This window comes from Thermobia domestica, chromosome 1 (genome assembly GCF_964235325.1).
Source record: "Thermobia domestica chromosome 1, izTheDome1.hap1.1, whole genome shotgun sequence".
NCBI classification, from domain to species: Eukaryota; Metazoa; Arthropoda; class Insecta; order Zygentoma; family Lepismatidae; genus Thermobia; species Thermobia domestica.
This window is the reverse complement of record NC_137454.1, coordinates 45,928,424-45,948,956: the sequence shown is the minus strand read 5'-3', so window position 1 is coordinate 45,948,956 and position 20,533 is coordinate 45,928,424. Positions and strand designations below refer to the sequence as shown.

General features: G+C 36.0%; 1 protein-coding gene across 1 annotated transcript in view; it reads left to right on the top strand.

Annotated features, from left to right (window-relative positions):
* Window positions 1–20,533, top strand: part of LOC145666031 (putative G-protein coupled receptor CG31760) — an 869,795-nt gene that overhangs the window by 433,270 nt on the left and 415,992 nt on the right. The window lies entirely within an intron of this gene.

Here is a 20,533-nt window from a genome sequence, read left to right as displayed (position 1 = left end):
AATGTGTTGTATGCAAGTGCAAATTCGAAAGTTTTACCTTGCAGCGTAGCTAAATTACAGCCATACTCACATCAAAGTGATAATGCAGTTGTTTCCAACCGATGAGTCGCACAGTCCCATAGAATATGTTGCGAAATTTTAGAATATGTAAATTATGGAGCATTTAATAATATTAAATTCAATTTTGAGATAGAATGTACCATCAATGAGCAGTAATAATACTCAGTACTAGAGTAGTCACTACTTTAAAGAAACTTACTTTTACACTATTGTAATTCATATGATTATTATATCATAAACAATGAAACAAATGTGTGGCGAGTCATGGACTCTCAGCAAAGTGTGTCCTTAGTGAAAAACAGTTGGGAGCTACTGCAATAACGTATCTCAGTTTACACACTTATAAGAATGTTCTTTATTCTCGCTTTTATGGCCATCCTCATTCTTTAACACAGGTGCATAACTGATTTTTCTTCATACCTATTGTATTTACATGGTACTAAACGGCATGACAAACATCTTGGCATTTGAAGGCGGCGCTCCAAGTTCCCTTTAAATGCTGCCAGCAAATGAGAGACCAGAGGTATTGCCACGTTTATTTTACACACATCCACGTCTATCCCCTCTCACCTGAAAGCGCTGTAGTTTGTCTGGTTAGCCATAGCCACACCCCTTTACCACGTGGCAACGTCGCGCCAGAGCTTGCCTTTTATTCGTTTAGCTGAAATGCCAAAATGTTTGTCACAGACTTTAAAACGTAGCGTTCATTGGAGGCCGCGGTGGGTGAATGGTAGAGCGCTCTCTTCTGGTGGGTGGGATCCCTAGTTCGAAATAAAATGAAATCTTTCAGTTTAACGTCCCACGATTATGTTCTTTAGGCTAAGGGAGACGTTGATTAGAACAAGTGAATAATGATAGAAGAATTGATGGAGTGAGAATGAGGGAGGAAACGGGAATACTCCGAGAAAACTCTCGGACACAATGTTGTCCATCACAAACTTACTTGGCCGGAAGTCGAACCACGGACTCCCTGGTTCAATTCCAGCTCGTGTCAATTGGACTTTGTAGTGGACAAACGTCGTTTACGCCAGACAAACACCGTTTTCCTATTTCCTTCCACATTCCGCATTCCACTATTTAATTCATTATCATTATCACCATATCTTTAGCCTCAGTGCATAATCGTGCGACGTTAAAGTAGAAATATTATTTTCAAAACGAAAGATGGATTCTTCTTCATACCTGTATTTTGCAGTGGCCATTGAACCTTCCGTCTGTACACTATCTATGTACGTGTTCTGTTCTTGAACAACTATTTGTATACAGCCATATTACATTACTGTGGTGTGTTCAGGAATAAATAGACTTACATTTGGTTGTCGCTTCATGATTACGCTTTTAACATTTGACTGTGGTGTGTTATAGCAAAAATTACATACTAGTTCATAATTCCTCTATGTTTTTTCTATAGGGAGTCGTGCGTAATAATGGATATTCAACAGGCTAGATTAATAAAGAGGATAAACAAATAATGGTTATTGCATTCACAGTAATCTTCATCCTAGTCATATTCTAATCTATTACAGTTATTTGGGTAGCTGCGGGCTTCGCCCCCAGACCCTTGAGCTAGCTCGGCCTATGGCCTAGACTCTCATAAACACACAATTCTACGGAATGTCAAGTTCCTTTTCCCATTTCAACTATCTAAAACATAAGATTTTGTATCCCAAGAACACGCACATTTAAATAACATGGGTATTTTTCATCCCACCTTTAAATCCCATAAAAACTAAAAATATTCATCGTTGGCAATTTTCCTATGAGTTGGTACCAGAAGGCTACAATCATGCCACATTTCATGGTTTTGATCCTTCCGGAAGTGCCTAAACATTTTAGGATGTAGATGTCCAATGTAAGTAACATGGGAAAGATTTTTCAGTTTCCTATAAAACCACTCTAAAGTTGGAAATTTTTATTTTTAGTGATTTTGTTAAATAATCCTATAGAAAACGTACTAGTGTACCGAATTTCAAGTTTTTATTCCTATTCCAAGTACCTAAAGCATGAGATTATATGTCCAAAAAAAGACCTGTTTAAATAACATGTGAAGTTTCTTCTCCCCTCCTTTACATCCCCTAATAATTAAAAATATTCACTTTTGGCAATTTTCTTGTGGGTTAGTCCCGAAAAGCTACAATCATGCTAAATTTCAACTTCCCATGTCAACCGGAAATACTCCTTTATTTTATGTCACTTCATTTAGTTTTATATAGTAGTACGTATATTAAATTCTCCCATTTGCATGCATATTAAATCGTTGATCGCCTGTTTAGGATAGAAATCTGTTGTTTCGTTGTTGAAATTAATTTACACTGGTTTCATTTTGTAGACTAGTTTTGATATATTATTGCCTTTTTAAAAGTTAGAAAAACAACTGAGAAATTACTTCTTCTCCGTAACAATGTTGCGGTCTGGTATCCGGTCTAAACAAAACCTTACGTTCCATGATCATGACAGTCGTTTTCTATTCTAGACTTTGCGGAAACCTCATGAGACAGATAACCGCAAGAAATTTCCTGAATATCTGATTTTTTAGTTGTTTTATATATATATATATATATATATATTTCTAGAATTCACATTTACCTACCACATTCAGGTTGAACCATTCTAGTTCACATTCCAGGAAAATGTCTGGATAATTTATTTTAAGTGCATATGTAGTTGCCATGGAATAATATCTATTGGTAGTTGCATTTCGCCGATAACTCTTTAATTTAAGCTCTGTATTGGTATTTGTAAAGTTTAAACTCCTTAATAGGAATAGACAAATACGGAATATACATTTTTTTTTTTTTTTTTTTTTTTTGTAAAACTCTACAAATCGTATCCATTTCTGTTATGTATTAAACACACTAATATACGAAGGTATGCTGGAAAATAATGCTTCCTATTTATTTTATGTGAAAATGGATAATGTTATGGGTATACAACAAACACACGTACATTGTATGTGTGCTTGCGCCTTGCTTCTACTTAGTCTTCCTCTATATGCTTGGACTGGTAGATTCTATGTTGCAAGAGTGAGGTAACATTAAAAGCCTGACATACTAAAAATAATACAAAATTTATCATTTTTCTTTTGCTTGTTTTTTTCATAAGTGAAAGGAGATAATGAAATGTAACTTACCACAGTCATAGATAATGTTATTCTACAACAGAAAATATGAACCTGAAGAATTTTCAGTGTTGCCATCCATACAAAATTACAGTGTTACCAAAAAAATATCTCCCCCAAAAGCAAAGTTAAGGTAGCGACTAGAGGAACGAACTCAATTGCATTTGGTTATGTATCATATTGTTTTGATAACTTTTTAAAATAACAATAGCTGAACCTGAGCTTTCTACACAGTGCATCATTCACATGTAAGCACGAATCTCCTTGTCATGCCTCACAACACCTGTACCTGTCCCTTTACAGAGACAGGTGACGACTTAATAACAATTAGTAAGGGGTACCACGTAAAGGGGAAATTTTTGAAATTATTTTTTCAATATCTCGCACCATTTGCAAGATTTGAGCCTACTTCCTGTTGGAGTTTTTAATTCATGTATGATCAATGTTTTTTTTTTTTCTTCTTGTATACAGTATGTAATAAGCAAACACATGAAACACACAATTAATTACAATGTCAGTGATATATGGTGTTTATTAGGCAAAGTATTCCAAACAATAGATTCATCTTCCACTGGAGAAATGGTTTATCCTTAGTTTTTCATTATCTTTTGGCCATGAAACAAGCAACTGTGAGAAATCCAAACCCTGTATACAACTATGTGGTGTCGGAATGCATAGCGCATAGGATATGATGCTTTTCTAACATTTCAACACTTGCAGTGTACCCCTAAAATGTAATAAAGAAATAACGGCCATGTTTTTTTTTAAATATTCAATTAGAATTGGACAATATACACAAAATTTGGAATCTACCACTGAAAACGGTACTTTTCTAGCATTTGAGGTTTTCGAAATCACATTGTCGAAGAGATTGGAGACAAACATAGAAATCTAGCATCTTAATATATAGACTAGCTGAACTTGGGCTACCTACTCAGCGCATCATTCTGTCATGATCATGATTCTCCTTCCCACTGTGCATGTCTTCTTACTCACACAAGTAAAGGATAGGAAACTCACAAAAGAAGTGAATTGCTATGTATAGGTGTTGGAGTGAATTTGTAGCAAATTTGTAGAAATAACACGATATCAACACGATTTGTTTTTTTCTAATAAATCCATATCCGTCTGAGTATGTCTCATTGCGTCTCTTGAGGCCATTGAAGTTACCAGCATACAATAGGTTTTACTATTCAGATTTAAGCAAAGCGCTTGCAATGTCTGTCAACCCGCTATTAGTAACTCCTCTACTGGTTGCCCAACACCGTAGTTTCGGCCTGCAATAATATTAATCTTATGGGTTCAAAGCGGAAACTACAATGTTGAATAGAACAATAACGGCATGGGTTTTGAAAATTTGAATGAGAGCTGGACAATCTACACAAAATTTGGAATCGACCAATGAAAACGATACGTTTCTAGCACTTGTGGTTTTCGAGATCTCATTGTCGAAAGGACAAACGGATAAAACTAGCATTTTAATTTATATATTATTATTTAATTTTAATAACTGTATGTTAAAACTACTTTATTTATTACGACCTAAATACAACAATTATTTTTTTAAAAAGTAGTTCATAGGATTCCAAGACAACTGGATACGTAATCAAATAGCCTACAGTTGAATTAATTCCTCCAGTCGCTGCCGTAACTTAGATTATTGGGGAAATGTTATTTTGCCAACACTGTAACTTCTATGGATGACTACACTGAAAATTGTTGAGCCTTCTCTTTCTCATAAAATAAAAATCAGTAAATTCATATTATTTAATAACCAGGAATATGATGTGTTATATCTATTTAAATCTCCTCCCGGTTTGTTTAGCATTACAAAATCAAAATTGCATTACTCTAATGACTTTTAGTCGATTAACTTTTATAGTGCAGTGAGTTTTGTAGGATTATTGAACATGTCCCGAATTCACTTTGTAACGCATATCCAGTTGTTTCTTTTTATAATTATTATTATTAAAAGGATACAAGCATGTTACGCGCACACCTTGCTTCCGCAAAGACAAAAATTAAAGGTATACGCTGGAAGGAAGGTGAATATAATCCCCCCACTGATTGCTAGCTTATGTTGGTATAGTACTGTTAACTGAACAGAAGTGGGAACTTATTAAATCCAATATCTATCAGAAAAATACTCTATAGCACGCCAGGTAATCTATGGTCTACAATAGTCAAATAATACAGTTAAATCGAATATAATCAACTTTATATAAATGAACTTGAACAATATAATTAAATTCAAAATTATGGTGGTACGTACAAACAATAATGCAAAATGAATTGAATCTAGACCAAAAATTACACTTAGAGCTCAACTCACTTAAACAGTCATAATTCAATATCGCCTAGTGGTAAAAGAGTATATACAAGCACAACGTTAAATGGTGTACCAGCTTCCAATGAGAAAATCTAATAAATAAACTACTTATAGTAATTATTCCACTTATAGTCCATAGCATTCACAGTAATAAACTTTGATTTCACATTCATCACATACACTACCAACACTTAATTTAATTTGGTAAACCAAATATGTTGAAAAGATTCGATTTTGGCACAAAAGATAATTGTTTTCCTTTCTATTTGAAGGCAGCCTGTGATCTGACGATCCCAGGTAGCGCTGCACTTAAACAAAATTTCCATTCTAACAAGCACCACCAGAGGTCATAGAGAGCCATAAATTTTATCGAAATGAATTTAAATCTTAATTAGCATATTGTTATCACAATTAGGCCGAAAACTTATTATTTCATTTGATAACAGGAAAAGCAAGTCTAACCCTTAGTTGGTAACATCCAAAATATAAGCTATAACAGTAACATCCGCCTGAGAGACGGACACACACAATTGAGACGCTTGAAGCCAAAGTGGTGTAAGTCAGTTTTCAATAAGGTTTAGTTACACCCAGAGAATTGATTCTACGTAACAAAATTAATAAACTGAATAAGAATCACGTCGTAGTTCACTTCTAAATGTACCCATAAGTTCAATGCAACATGCTTTGCCGCTGAGAATTAATTTCTAAACATATACCTTGTAGAGTTTTATCAACACATATATGCACCCCAATAGAATATGTCGTTTGGCAATTAGAAATGAACTTATTGAAAACATTGGGGACTGCTGCTGGAGAATTCTTTCTTTTCCTTCGATCACGAATAGATGAATCATCAAACTTAAGACCCGCCAGCAAAACTTCACACGTTTTGAGAGACATGGTTGCATGAAAAACATAAAGTCCAGTGCAGTCAGTTGGTAAAAGTTACACCAGGGTCTCATGCTCCGACTTGAAAATGAATCACAAAGTCATTAAACCAATAAGCGCTTCAATTTTAGTCTTATCAGTATTCTTATAACTTGAGAAGGAATTATGTAACTTTCTTCTCATCACTTCCATTGTACACAAATGCAGTTCACAGTTTCATTCAAAGTGTCATCAGTAAGGAATAAATGCCAGATGTCCTCTAGATTTGGAAAACTCTGTAACTAATTCGCGGGTCCTAACCATGATGATAATTCAATTTTTATCACGTTTTTCTTAGGTGTTTTAGTACCCAAATTTGGCTTCTTGCAACTCTATCTGATTGAACTTTTTTTTTTTTTTTTTTTTTTTTGCAATAAACACTATCAGTTTCTGTTGTACTTTCGTATTATTCTGATCACTCTTCTGATCATTGATGTATCCCTTATCAGATATGTTATTGGCATCATTAAAATATATTTCTGGATTGCTTTCATGAACTTTTGGATAAATGATCTTGTTCAGGAACATACGAGTCATCGGATCCGTAATCACAATCAGTTTCTGATCTATAGCCATCTCTAACTGTTCTATAGCCATTTGTAATATAGTCCTATTCCTTTGTGGTATACCTTTGCTATTTGACATCATAAAATATTCAGATTTTCGAAACGAAAGAAACAACCAAATATTAATAGTTGTAAGTATAAAGTAATACCCGTCCCTTAGACAGATAAAATATATTTCCTTTACAGTAATATCCGCTTGCGAGACGGGTTGGAATAACTTTATACACTTCGAAGTTTGCAACAATGAGCTAGACACGCGACCACCCGCTGAAAGCAGCTCAGTCAACCCACAACTCAAGCATAGGTGAAGTATCATATCATACCTCGAATGTGAGTACCAATTCTGAAGAAAAAAAAACATCGTACATCCGCTTGGGAGACGGATATTACCGACTAAGGGCTAATTATGACAGATAATTATTATTTTCGAAAATTCACCACCTTAGCTATTTAATAACATGTTACAACTTCCACACAAAGATTTCTCTACTAGTATTCATTAGGACGGGGTATGTTGCAATGCGTAAACGAAGTCCATTCTGACTTGACTCACTGACTGATCAACGCCCGGGCCAAACAGCTCAAGCTAGACACGCGGAATATTTTAAAATTGCATAAGATTGGTGACTAAGAAAGATATTTGGAAATTCGTTTGGGAAGAAGAAATTAGGGTGACAATTATTATAATAAAATGTTCATATCTCAGAATCTCTGAAGGGTAGTGATATGAAACTTTGTATATGGGCTTCCTATTTAAAATAATTAAACACGTGTTTTCCACCTTAGTAAAAGAGTGGGGTTTGCAATCGTTATACTAAGATGGTCGATCGGTCGATCGTATGTCGAAATCTCTTGAGATTGGAGATTGCTAAGTAAACAAGTATTTCAGCTTTTTTTTTTTTTTTTTTTTTGCTGTTTCCTTAGAAGGAAAGAAAAAAGATGGAAGAAAAAGGATCAGCGATTGCGATTGTTTTAGTAAGATGATATGTAATCTCGAAATCCCTTAAGGTTACAGATGTTTTAATGTGTTTAAATCGTTTTCTGATGTTTCCTTTAAAAGGGAAGGAAAAGTCGGAAAAAATACAACATATGATCAAAAAGTAAGGTAAATAGTTGCGCAGTGATAGTTGCGCAGTGCCATCTATCTACGTTGTATCCATTTCAACTACTAAGCAAGGTAGCCTAAACATTTGGTACAGTGTATGTCGTGTTTCAAAGAGTTGCGACATTTGGCTTCCAGCGGCAAAAGTATAAGGACGTGTAAGTGTAATGAATGTCTGTCGCGCGGCAACATTAACTTTTGTCCTAAGTTGAAAAAAAAAAAACAAAAAAACAAAGAAACTCAGGAAATGTTAAAATTAATATATGGCGATGCAAGAGGTCATTGAAGAGTGTTTACTCGTATGAGCGATTTAAAAGCAGCAAGGAGTCAGTTGAAAACAAGCAACGATCGAGAACGTTAAAAACAGACGTTAAAAACGTCAAAAACAGATGAAAACATGCAAAAAGTGGCACAAATGGTTTATTCAAACAGACGAATGACTATTCGAGAGCTTACCGAAGAAATGAACATCTCGTATGGGTCCGTAAAAAACATTTTAACCGCCGATTAAATGGACAAATGGCTTCCTTCCTCACCACGAAAACGCGCTGTACCACACGTTGGTTTTGATCCGTGTGTTTCGGGCGAAAAAATATTCCTGTCTGTCCACGTTCGCTGTGCTTACCAGAAGAGCCAGCACCGTGTGACTTCTGGCTTTTCCCAAGCATTAAAGCCGTGGTTAAAGGAAAGCATTTTGACACCATTACTGACAATTGAGAAGGCCATGACACAGCAGTTGAACGCCCTTCCAGAAATACTTCAAGTCATGGATTCAACCTTGGGATAAGTGCATTGCTAGCCAAGGACAGTACTTTGAAGGTAATTAAATCAAATTCCATGTAAGCTTATTACTTTGTTTGTAATAAAATTATTCACTGTATTTCTGATCACACCTCGTCAAAAAGATGGGGATTGCAATTATTAAAATAAGATGGTTATATCTCAAACTGTTTTAAAATTAGAAACTGTTAGGAGCGTGAGAGGTGCTAGGATGTAGGCCGAGCACATACAGGATTATGTTGGCGAATTCCAAGCTAGCCGAAGGCTATTAACGAATAAAATCGAAACGAAAATGGTTAAATTTCAACATAGTAAAGAAAATGCGAATTTTTCAGAATAAACTTTGTTCCATATTTAGGTATAGTCTTGTTCAAAAAAAAAATAAATTTGGCCATTCATTTCTTTTGCAAAATTGTGTCATTATCCATAGACGGAAGTATATATTTTTTAAAGAATAAATGGATTCTTTATTTCCCATTAAATTTTCGCAAATTGTTCCGTACAATTTCGAAACTTCCAAGTGCATTGAAAGACAGATAAACGAACAGCTTTTTAAAACACGGATGCAGTATACATTTGTTTGTTTGTTTGTTTGTTTGTTTATCGTGGAATTTGAATTGAAACAGAAAATAAAGGAACAATTATGTCGTCGTCTTAAGGAAGGTGTAATACCGTAATTGCTTATTGAAAGAAACAGGCAACTCAGTCCGTCAGTGTGTCGTGCCGTGAAGACATCCAACGGTAGAAAGTAAGCGAGACGGAAGAAGTTGATCCCTAAGGAGTAACTGGGCTAAAGAACCAGCAGACCGTTCCAAACTGATATCGGTCAATACGTGACGTGGCTCAACAAAGGAGTGCTTCTACAAATCCCAAACCTTTCCTCACTGATCCATAAGAACAATTCTTTTTCCATTGATCCATCAGACTCTGTTTCTTTTTTTTTATTTTTTTTAGTTAGTGCCATCGTCTGGGAGTCTTTACCTTGCACTTGGAGAATTTCCTTTATCTTAATGGAAGATCTTAAGAAATGTTTAAAGGGAGGTTCTAACCATTACTTATTTATCTACTATTTTCGTGTTAAACCTTAAGTATTTCGCTTTACAAACATAAAACATACATATGTTTATGTTAGCTTTTTGTAAGACCAAAGAAGTATGACATGTATACCACGTGAAGAAGTTTGGTTTCTGTGATGTGATATTTTCTTAATATTGGAATTGCAAATAATTTCTATAACATTCGATTTTAGTAGATTCCTCGGGGTTCTCCCGTTTCCTCCCACTTTCTTCATTCCACCATTTCACTCATCTCTTATCATCACCGTCTCCTTTAGTCTAACCGGCATAACCGTGGTACGTAAAACTTAAAGATTTCATTTCATTTTTTAAATCCAGTTGGCTAACTATAGAAATAAATGGAGAGCCTTTGTGAACGCGGCATTGAACCTCCGAGTTCCATGAAACATAGAGTTACTTAGTTAATATGAAATAGTGTTCCGATAACTTTCACAAAGCGAATAGATCATGTGGAAGAGATTTATGTCTTCTCCACTGGTTTAGTGGTTAACGCGTGTGCCTTTGTTGCACGTAGTCCCTGGGTCGATTCCTGGTGGTAAAAGCATTGAGATTGGAACACATTAAGATGTTTCTGATTCTACCAAAATTGTACATGCTCATTTTTTATTTCCTTGAAGCTCAAAAGGAACACTATTCTTCAATAAACATATTATGAGTTAAAGTAAGAAGAATGAATTACTACTTACATATATGAGTAGTGTTTATCGGAGTTTGGATAGTCTTAATAACAGAAGATACGTTTTTTCAAAGTTCTCATGCAAAAGATACAAGTTAACTTACGAGGAAACGGTCTTAAGTGTAAACAACCGATTTGGCTGGGGTCCGGATATGTGTTACGGGAGACCAAAGTAGGAGACACGTAATTTGGCGTTTGGGCCCATATGCAGAAATTTCCGAAATACGGGGCCCCAAAGTGGCCCTACATGCTATAACTAGGAAGCGAATGACGTTACTGGTACACAACCGATTTCACTGGTGTCCAGATGTGTGTTAAGGGATACCAAGGTAGGAGACACGTAATTTGGCGTTTGGGCCCATACGCAGAAATTTCCGAAATATGGGGCCGCAAAGTGGCCCTACATGCTATAACTAGGAAGTTAATGACGTTACTGGTACAGAATGTTGGCCTGGGTTGGAATATGTTATAATATATCCAAAGGTATGAGACTTGTGTTTGTTGTTAGGTCCCACAAAAAGGAATGTCGAATGTACAGGGTCCGGTATCGGTAGATTTTCAATAAGGCCATGAAGTTGGCATATGTGGTACCCATGCAATTCTGAACAGATGTTCAGCTGGAGCGAGCCGTCGAGTGGAATCTGCTGACCACGAGGGTGTCAACGGAGCGAAAGAATGTTTGCGTTTTTCGTATGTATTTCTATTGTTAGGATGTGTGGATACCGGGCGGTACACTTTTGTGCAAAAGAGTGAACATTAATATTTAATCGATACGGCGTGTGCTGTCAGGAAACCGTGCACAGTGGCATAAGTAAAGTTTGCCGCCCTGTCAGGTTTTGTCGGAAGATAAACTACATGTCTTCGACTTGGGCTTATAATAGCCATATCCGGATCTCAGTCAAACCGGCTGTGTACAAGTAACGTCATTCGCTTCCTAGTTATAGCATGTAGGGCCACTTTGGGGCCGCGTATTTTGGAAATTTCTGCTTATGGGCCCAAACGCCAAATTACGTGTCTCCTACTTTGGTCTCCTGTAACACACATCCCGACCCCAGCCAAATTGGTTGTGTACAAGTAACACCATTCGCTGCCTAGTTATAGCATGTAGGGCCACTTTGGGGCCCCGTATTTCTGAAATTTCTGCGTATGGGCCCAAACGCCAAATTACGTGTCTCCTACTTTGGTCTCCTGTAACACACATCCCGACCCCAGCCAAATTGGTTGTGTACAAGTAACACCATTCGCTGCCTAGTTATAGCATGTAGGGCCACTTTGGGGCCCCGTATTTCTGAAATTTCTGCGTATGAGCCCAAACGCCAAAATACGTGTCTCCTACTTTGGTCTCCCGTAACACATTTCCGTACCTCAGCCAAATCGGTTGTGTACAAGTAACGTCATTCGCTTCCTAGTTATAGCATGTAGGGTCACTTTAGGGCCCCGTATTTCGGAAATTTTTGCGTATGGGCCCAAATGCCAATGTCTCCTACTTTGGTCTCCCGTAACGCATATCCCGACCCCAGCCAAATCGGTTGTTTACACTTAAGACCGTTTCCTCGTTAGTAAACACTGTTTAGGTAATATTGGTTTCAAAGTGTCAAATTATGATATAATCAAAGTGTCAAATCACGCTATGATTTTACGCTGAGAAAAATCCATTATCCCCACAGCGATATATTATACAGAATCCCTATGTTTATTACGGAAAACTGTACAGACCAAACATTATTTATGTGCCATATACGTACTACTCTCTTCCCGCTTACGAGGGAAGGGCGTGATGTCACTCAGACATAATTGCACCAAATTTGGTGTAGGAGTAGGTAATGGGTATAGTAAAAAACGTGTGGAAGTATTCGTTTCGCAGGCGTTCGGAATCAGAAATAATGGGTCCTACAGTTCTGGAGAAGTATGGTCTATCAATCAGATATTTATGGGACGGGGCCTTTGCTTGCTGTTGCGACCAATGCAGAAGAAGTTAAATAAAGTAGAACGAAAACAGAAAAGAAACTGAACAGAAAATGCGCCAATGTCCGGCCTCAGTCCCACCAGGCGAATGCCGGGATAATAAATCTATCAACTGCCCTGCCCTTGATATTACCAACTGGGTATACAGCACTAGTTAGTTTAATGAAATTATATTTTAAAAATAAATAAAATATATACAGAAATTAATCATGTGCGTCACCAGATTTCCAGGGAACGGGTCGAAATGAAGTCGCTGTATTTTGTCACATTAAAAGATGTAGTCAGTACGCAAATATTGAATTTATTGAGCCCACCAATATTAACTGATTTAATTTGTACGGGTGTTTGATATCTACGATGTGACGCCCACCAAAATTAAAGAATTAAATGTTTGTGAGGCTAAATTAAATATATCTATATTTCGGGATTAGTGATGTTTAAAATGGGAATGACATGTGGACGGCCATAACAAAAATAACCGTTTGAGTAGATACAAGACTGTTCATTAACACAATTATGTTAAGGCAAAGGATAAAGCAAATATTTGAATTTGGTCTATTCACACCAGAAAGCAGCAAAATATATTGAAGAGAAGGAGCTTCATAACAACTACGTTCAAGACTCCAATTACGTGTAACTCACGCATATTTCACAAGTTTCGCTGCTGAAATGGACGTTAAAGTCAAAACCAACTCAACTCAACTGCACTTTAATAGTGTGTACTCAAAATGAATATAATCATTTCACTTCTGTTGTTTAGCACAAATGAGACAGAAAGTATTCACTGTGTACACGCATGCTATGTAAGTAAAGTTAGGTTCCAAATGGGTCTCAACAAAATTAGAAAATACCGTAGTTAACCTTAATATAACGTACAGTGAGTTATATACTGTTTTTTAACATAATGAAACAGTTGTTAAAAGAAGCATTAAAAAATATAACAGGCACACATAGTACCAGGCACTGTATTCGAAAAATAAATATGCAATAAACAAAAACAACACACGTTCAGTCTGAAACAGATAAGATTGCTTTTTTAAAAATGTATTTCACTTTCTCTTTATAGAGATAAGGTGGGTAATGACAAGGGCAGTTGAGGATTTTGTATCCCGGTATTCGCTTGGTGGGACTGAGGGCAGATATGGCCGCATTTTCTGTTCAGCTCATCTTTTCTGTTTTCATTCTACTTCATTTAATTTCTGCATTGGCCGCAACAGCGAGCAAAGGCTCCGTCCCATCAATATCTAATTGATAGACCATACTTCTTCAGAACTGTAGAACCCATTATTTCTGATTCCGAACTCCTGCGACACGAATGCTTCCACATGTTCTTTTCTATTCCCATCACCAAAATCCTACACCAAATGTGTTACAATTATCTCTTAGTGACATCTCGCCCTTTCTTCGTTAGATGTTTCATCATGTCCACTGAAGGTTATCTCACATCTAACAATCCTCCTCATATTACATACGTATACGTATGTTACACATGTCAGCTACGAGTGTCCATCTGTGTAAGTGAGATCATTACTACTTATATAATGCTCTTTCTATCGTACGGAAAGTACATTTATTCGGAACACTTATACGGAAATTACATATAAAACATACCTTTTCAGTTATAGCTACATTTGTTGCAGTATGTTACAGAGAGGTCTACGTTAAGTCCAAAAATTACAAGATTTACGCATGTAACGTATGTTTTTTTTTCGTACGCTTCATACGTTTTTTCTCTCAGTCCAGTTCCCGTATATTGGAAATATGAAATTTTATGGACGTTGGCAGATATTTTGAAGAAATAAATTTAGATTGCCTATATAAAACAGGTAATATTTTATGATATGAAAGTTTTAAGTGATAACTTTGTCATCATGCTGCTAGAACTTAATCTTAAGACTGTTTTATTTATTTATTTATTTATTTATTTATTTTAATTAAATTGTAATCATGAATATTTTAACAGTGTGATAAGGGAAACATGCCCTACTTAATTAACTTATATCTGCGGTTATATACAGTATTACATTAGTTTTCTTGGGCTTTTGTTTTTCTCAATTCTATTTTCTGTTACTCTAATCTTATATTTTAACAAAACATAAAGTGTTGTTTTATTATTCACATCCTGTTCGCGGTAAACAAATGAGAAGATTAACTTGCATCTGTCCTCTAACTATCATCTTCGTGTTGTGATGTCAAGCGCACCTCATCTCGTCATCCCACATATCTCTTTGCTCCCACAAAGAAAATAATGTCCAGTCTTATAATATACTAAAACAGAATTCACTGTCCAATAGTGAACCTTCCCCTATCCTTATGATTGATATCGCAAAGATACCATTATCCACCTCACTATACCATAGTATTATGAATAAAATTTCTTAATAAAATAACGAAACATCGTTTAAACCCTCTTCCAGTCCTTTTCCTATCAATCCCCAAATTTATTTTCCCCATAGAGGGCGTAACCCTCGAGCGGGTAGCTAGCCTTGGCTAGCAACAACAACAACAACAACAAAAAGATAACACTATATGTTGCAGTGAACACTGCTTTCATAACACGACTTCAAAATGCCAAAACGTAGAACAAGTGATATGACCTTAGTACATATATGATGAACAAAAATTGGAATTTTAAGGAGGTTTAGATAAATTTAAAGGTACGTAACTGGATTAAACAAGTACATATAATTATTTTTTAGGAGATTTGATTGGTCCTTTTTTCCTGCGTTTATCCTTGTAATATTCTGTCAAGTTTAATTTTAAGATGCCTACTTTTGTTTCCTTCTCTGTTTCTGTCTTCGTTTCTAATCAGTCTGAATGTTTGAACAATGCAGTCTGAATGTTTGAACAATCATTTTTTATTATTGGTGGTGTTAGTTCTCTTCTTTTCCTTTATAGTGTTGTTCTGTTTTATACCTGATATCCCACAGTTTTGTATTTGTGCTCAAAGCTATTCAGAACAGTGATATAAAAGATAACTATTATTCGTTGTTCCCTATAGATAAAGGGTAAGTGCGCCTGTGTCTGATGCACTTTACCTTTGGATCGGTTTTCTGTTGGTGGTCCAGAACTTTCAATGCTGTCTTGTGCATCATGAAGCAACTAGGAAGTCGAATAAATTAATAAGTGACATATATCGATTCAGTAACTACTCGTCAGACAATTAAAAGCTATCAACCGGCAATGAAAATTGACTTGTTTTCATGTCAGGATGATATTATTATTATTATTATTATTATTATTATTATTATTATTATTATTATTATCTTTCAGCAAATAGGTAATATAGAACATCCAAGTACATCATTATTTTCCTTTATTCTGAGCGACACGCCTCTAGTGCATGTCGTCCTTCGTTCGAACCCCAGCCAAGTAACCCTAACAGCACAATTACATAGCAGGCATATGCCTATCATGTTCCCTAGGTACGCGAATGTACCTAGGGAACGTGCCTAGTATGTTCTAGGTACGTTCACCATGCCGTAAGCGTCAATGAACCACAAAATTACTCCCACAAAATATGTTAAATCGTCTATATACGTAATGTGTTTACATTAAGGTGAGTTTAAACAACACTTTAAACCAGTAAGAAAAAATGTAGGGTTACCCTAGGATATGCACGAACCACCAACCTTTGGATTACTAGCCGCGTATTCCTCCGACTTAGCCATAGAGGCAATGAAGAGAACGTCGCTTGTAGAGGGATAAATTACTGAGGTCTTTTGCATTCGGCTAATCAGTGTTCCTTTACCCGCATATATTCGACTAAAACCGTTTGGGATCAGATAAAATCTGCTCGCCATGTAATTTTATAACAAATTGACGAGTGTCTATTTACTTTATTTCATGGTTCTTCCATGTTCACTTACAAATGATCGGCGACAGTTGCCATCTAATAAAGTTGATGCCTTTATTGCTTCTAGTACACAATCGCTTAGAAAAAGAAGCAACAAATGCATCAAATGTGGGAGATGAATTTAGAACACCTACATTGCGAATACCTAGCACATCTTGTGCTGTTAGGGTATCTGAAATAATATGTACCCAAAGAACGTACCTAAAACATGACAGATATAAGTCCCAAGTGACGATATAAAAACAAATGAGTGTTAGAGTGCGAAACTGAGCCAGGTATATAAATGCTTTATTTGTGGTACATAGCTGCAAATATCAATTAGGTGTAACAAGTATCTAAAACTGTAGGTAGCTGAAGTACATATTTAGCACATGAGTATTCTTCCACCATCATTCATTTGCTTTAATAACCCTCCTCCTTGAGCCTAAAGGGCATAATCGTAGGACCTTAAACTGAAATATTTCATATCATTTCATTTAATTTGTTCTGGGGTTTGAATTAAGTATTTTTACAATTTAGGTGTTGGGCTGAGCAACAGACTAAACTGCAACTTGAACAGAACTAGGATTTCCAGTGGAACATCAAGATTTGGGGTTCCCCTGCCGTATCTCAATGTTTATTTAATCGAAAAGCTGCAAAATAGCTTTGGAGGTTTGATTTTATTTAAAAGTACCGTCCAAGCCGAACATCTGGACACATGTCAACAACACGTCATCTTCGTCACTAAAGCTTATGGCACTACGTCAGTCTTGTTTTCTCTTCAGCATACGGGATTGCGGTGGTCATGGTGAAACAGCTCTAGAGCGTTTAACTGTGGTGCATGGGGTCTATGGTTCAATTCCCAGTCAAGTAAGATTGTAGTGGGTAATATCGTGTCTGTGGATTTTATCGAAGTACTTCCACATTCTCATTCCACTAATCTTACATTTTCACTCACTTGCCTTAATTAATCCCTCTTCCCTTAGCCTAACGGACTTAATCGTAGGACGTTAAACTGAAAGATTTCTTCCAAGTACGATATGTTTCTTTTTACTTACTCATTCTTTTAAAATTCCAGTCATTCATGCTAATTTCGTTTCATAATTTTTTTTTTACTGCGTATTTTTAGCGTTTACTACGAATAAGTAAGATGCATTATTAGGAAGAAGAAATATCTTCGTTCGTGAGCTTTGATTTAAAACAAAATCTGATAGTTTATAGTACTTGTGATTTATTTATTAAAAAATACAATTTTTTCCAAAAATACGGTAAATACCTGTACAATATGTGATACGTTTTTTTCTGGAAATAATATACAAGAGTACCGTTTTGATAACGAATTACTAAAATTACGTAGAGAAAAGTTTTATACTTATCTTTCAACGTATCCTGTTTCATTTATTTACTCGTTGTCGAGAAACAATAGCTGAGAGAGATGAGGAAGAAAAGGGTTTCGAATACCGTATAGTGTTGGTGAAAAAAAAAAAAAAAAAAAGATCCTCAATAACCAGTGGAGGATCTAAGTCGAGATCGGGGAGCCTAAGCCACCCAGTATTTTGAGTGACAAAAGTAATTTAAGCTATTTATTTACATTATTTTTGAAAGTTTATAGCAAACTCATGATATACATATGCCCTATCCCAGTTTCTAACTTCTAGATTCGTCTCTGCCAATAACAATGAAATCTTTCCGTCTGTGATAACTTCAGTGCAATAATGGAGTTGGTGGACAGTTGCTCTGTACGCCCTACGTAGATGGGTGCAGTATGAGCTAAAACTTTTTATTTCATTGTAATTGACCCCTGCACAATTTCCTCTCTGGCATTTGTTCCGTAGTGACCGAAGGTTTGAATTCTCCATTTGTCTTATATTGCGCTCTCATCTACCGTTTTTTTATTCTTCTATTTCCCCTTCAATTTTAATTGTTTTAAGTATTTGATTCGGAATACAAACACCCTATAATCCCTGAAACTTACAGTACCAAGGAAAAATTAGAGCAATTATTTTCTCCAAATACGAACGCTGGTTTGGAATCTAAACACGCAGCTCGTATTTCGTGTGTGTTTAGCGTACATTTCTCCTGCGTGCTCATGTGCTTTGTCATTCAGTTTGATTCGTAACTGGTGTGAAAGCATTTCATGTGATTTTTACTGCTAATTTTATCTCTTTCTACCTGTTCTCTGTTATTTGCTTGGATAGGAGTACTCCAATCATGCTGGTACACATTTTTTTTTAAATGTAATGTTTTCTATGCAGATAAACTATTATTCTTACGTAGTAAGTATTCAGCCTGTTTACTATAGGCCTATATACAGTTTATTTTATTCTTCTAGGTTTGGGCTGGGAAATGTTTCTTGTAATTGTAAATGTACATTCCCCAAATTATTGAATTATTATTAATTACAATCATCTTCGTGAAAATTATGTGGAATATAATGATGTAATGGAAAGTACGTCTAATTGTAAAATGTTAACTAGCCGTTTCTCTCATATATTTATAATGTTTATTAACATGTAAAACAGGGACACGATTATATTTCATCATGAGTCACACATGCCCTTATCTGGTATTCCATGCGGAAGTCGTGTTTGCTAACCATATAACCATGAGAAAGCTTAAAATATGTGCGAAATTCTTGAATATTCGTTATTATCTACTTATTGGTATTATGTAATTATTTATTTGAATTACAACTCTAACAGTTACATATGTGTCTGCGATTTTGCACGCTTGTTTTCACAATAACACTACACAGGTAGATCAATTTATTCATATATCGGTGCTAAATTCCAAAATTCTAAAGTGCATTAAGAATCTATTTTATTCTTTCTTAATAATAATTAATAATGAGCGTCGTATAGAAAATACAATTCTTTGTCGAAAATCTACTGCGAAGCTATCTTATCCTTGAGACTATATGAATCACTCTTCGTTCCATGACCCGGGTTCGATTCTCGGCGGGAGCTCATGTGGTTCGGATTCCACGTTAATCAGTAGGTCCACGTCTCACATAGCCTCGCTGCTGAAAGGGACGCTAAACTAAAATCAACTCATCAACTCAACTCTTCGTTCCATGACTAATTCCTGCTATACACTATAGGATAGATCCTAGGAAATCTCTTACGATTTTTTCCTAGAGTCAAAATCTGTATAGCATCAGATCGCATGTCACTTCCTATGTTCTAAATGATCCTATGAGACTTCTCTTATTTAGAGCAAGCTCTATTTCAGAAAAGAAGTTCGTAGGATTTCGATTTAAGCGACACTGGGTGAGAGAAAGTGAAAACAAATTTGGTTTCTCCCTGGCAGTCATATGTGGGTGAAGGAGCAAAAATACTCGACAAAATGAAGAGTGATACAGGGACTGATGTTTTGTTAATTTATCTTCTGATTTTTATGCTTTTTAGAGGTTTGCAATTTGACAATATAAAGCCTGGTATCGATATCAGTAGGACGTGCACTGTAGTTACGTGTATCGCGCAAAAGGTTAGGATTTCCTATGAGATATGTCGTAACATTTTTCCTCAGATAAATCCTCAGATAATTCCTAGAAATTATCTTATAATGTATAGCAGGCCTAATTGCTCTTTCCTTCTATACCTATCTTTATAATGTGGAGCGCGCAATGTGGCATAGAGCTGAAGGATTTTACCTAACGCTCATCTCTCTTTTCTCGGGCTGTCCTCTTTTCGTCTGCCGGCCACAAAATGGTAGGTAGAAATAAAAAGTTCGTTACTCTCACCAGGGAAGGGTCCGAATGGGGCACTCGAGTTGCCGAACGACACGTATCAGATATGAAAGAGGGTGTAAAACTATGTTCATATGCAAATTTATAGCGGCTGAGGGCAACATGGAAAAGCAAGAGAGCCGGAAGAAATATGGCCGACCGTAGGGCCCAGCAAAACTGAAAGCTACGGAATCAATTGTTCTACGCGTGAATGGCTACAAAAATTAAGGTCAAGTGTTTAGTAGTAGATGCATGATAAGATCTTCTATATCTGTAATTAACATCATGACTGCCGTATTGAATTTGGATTCGCAATGTAAAAGAGAAAGTGGGTCATGTGGCATATGAAATAGCACTGAAATTTTCTCAGGA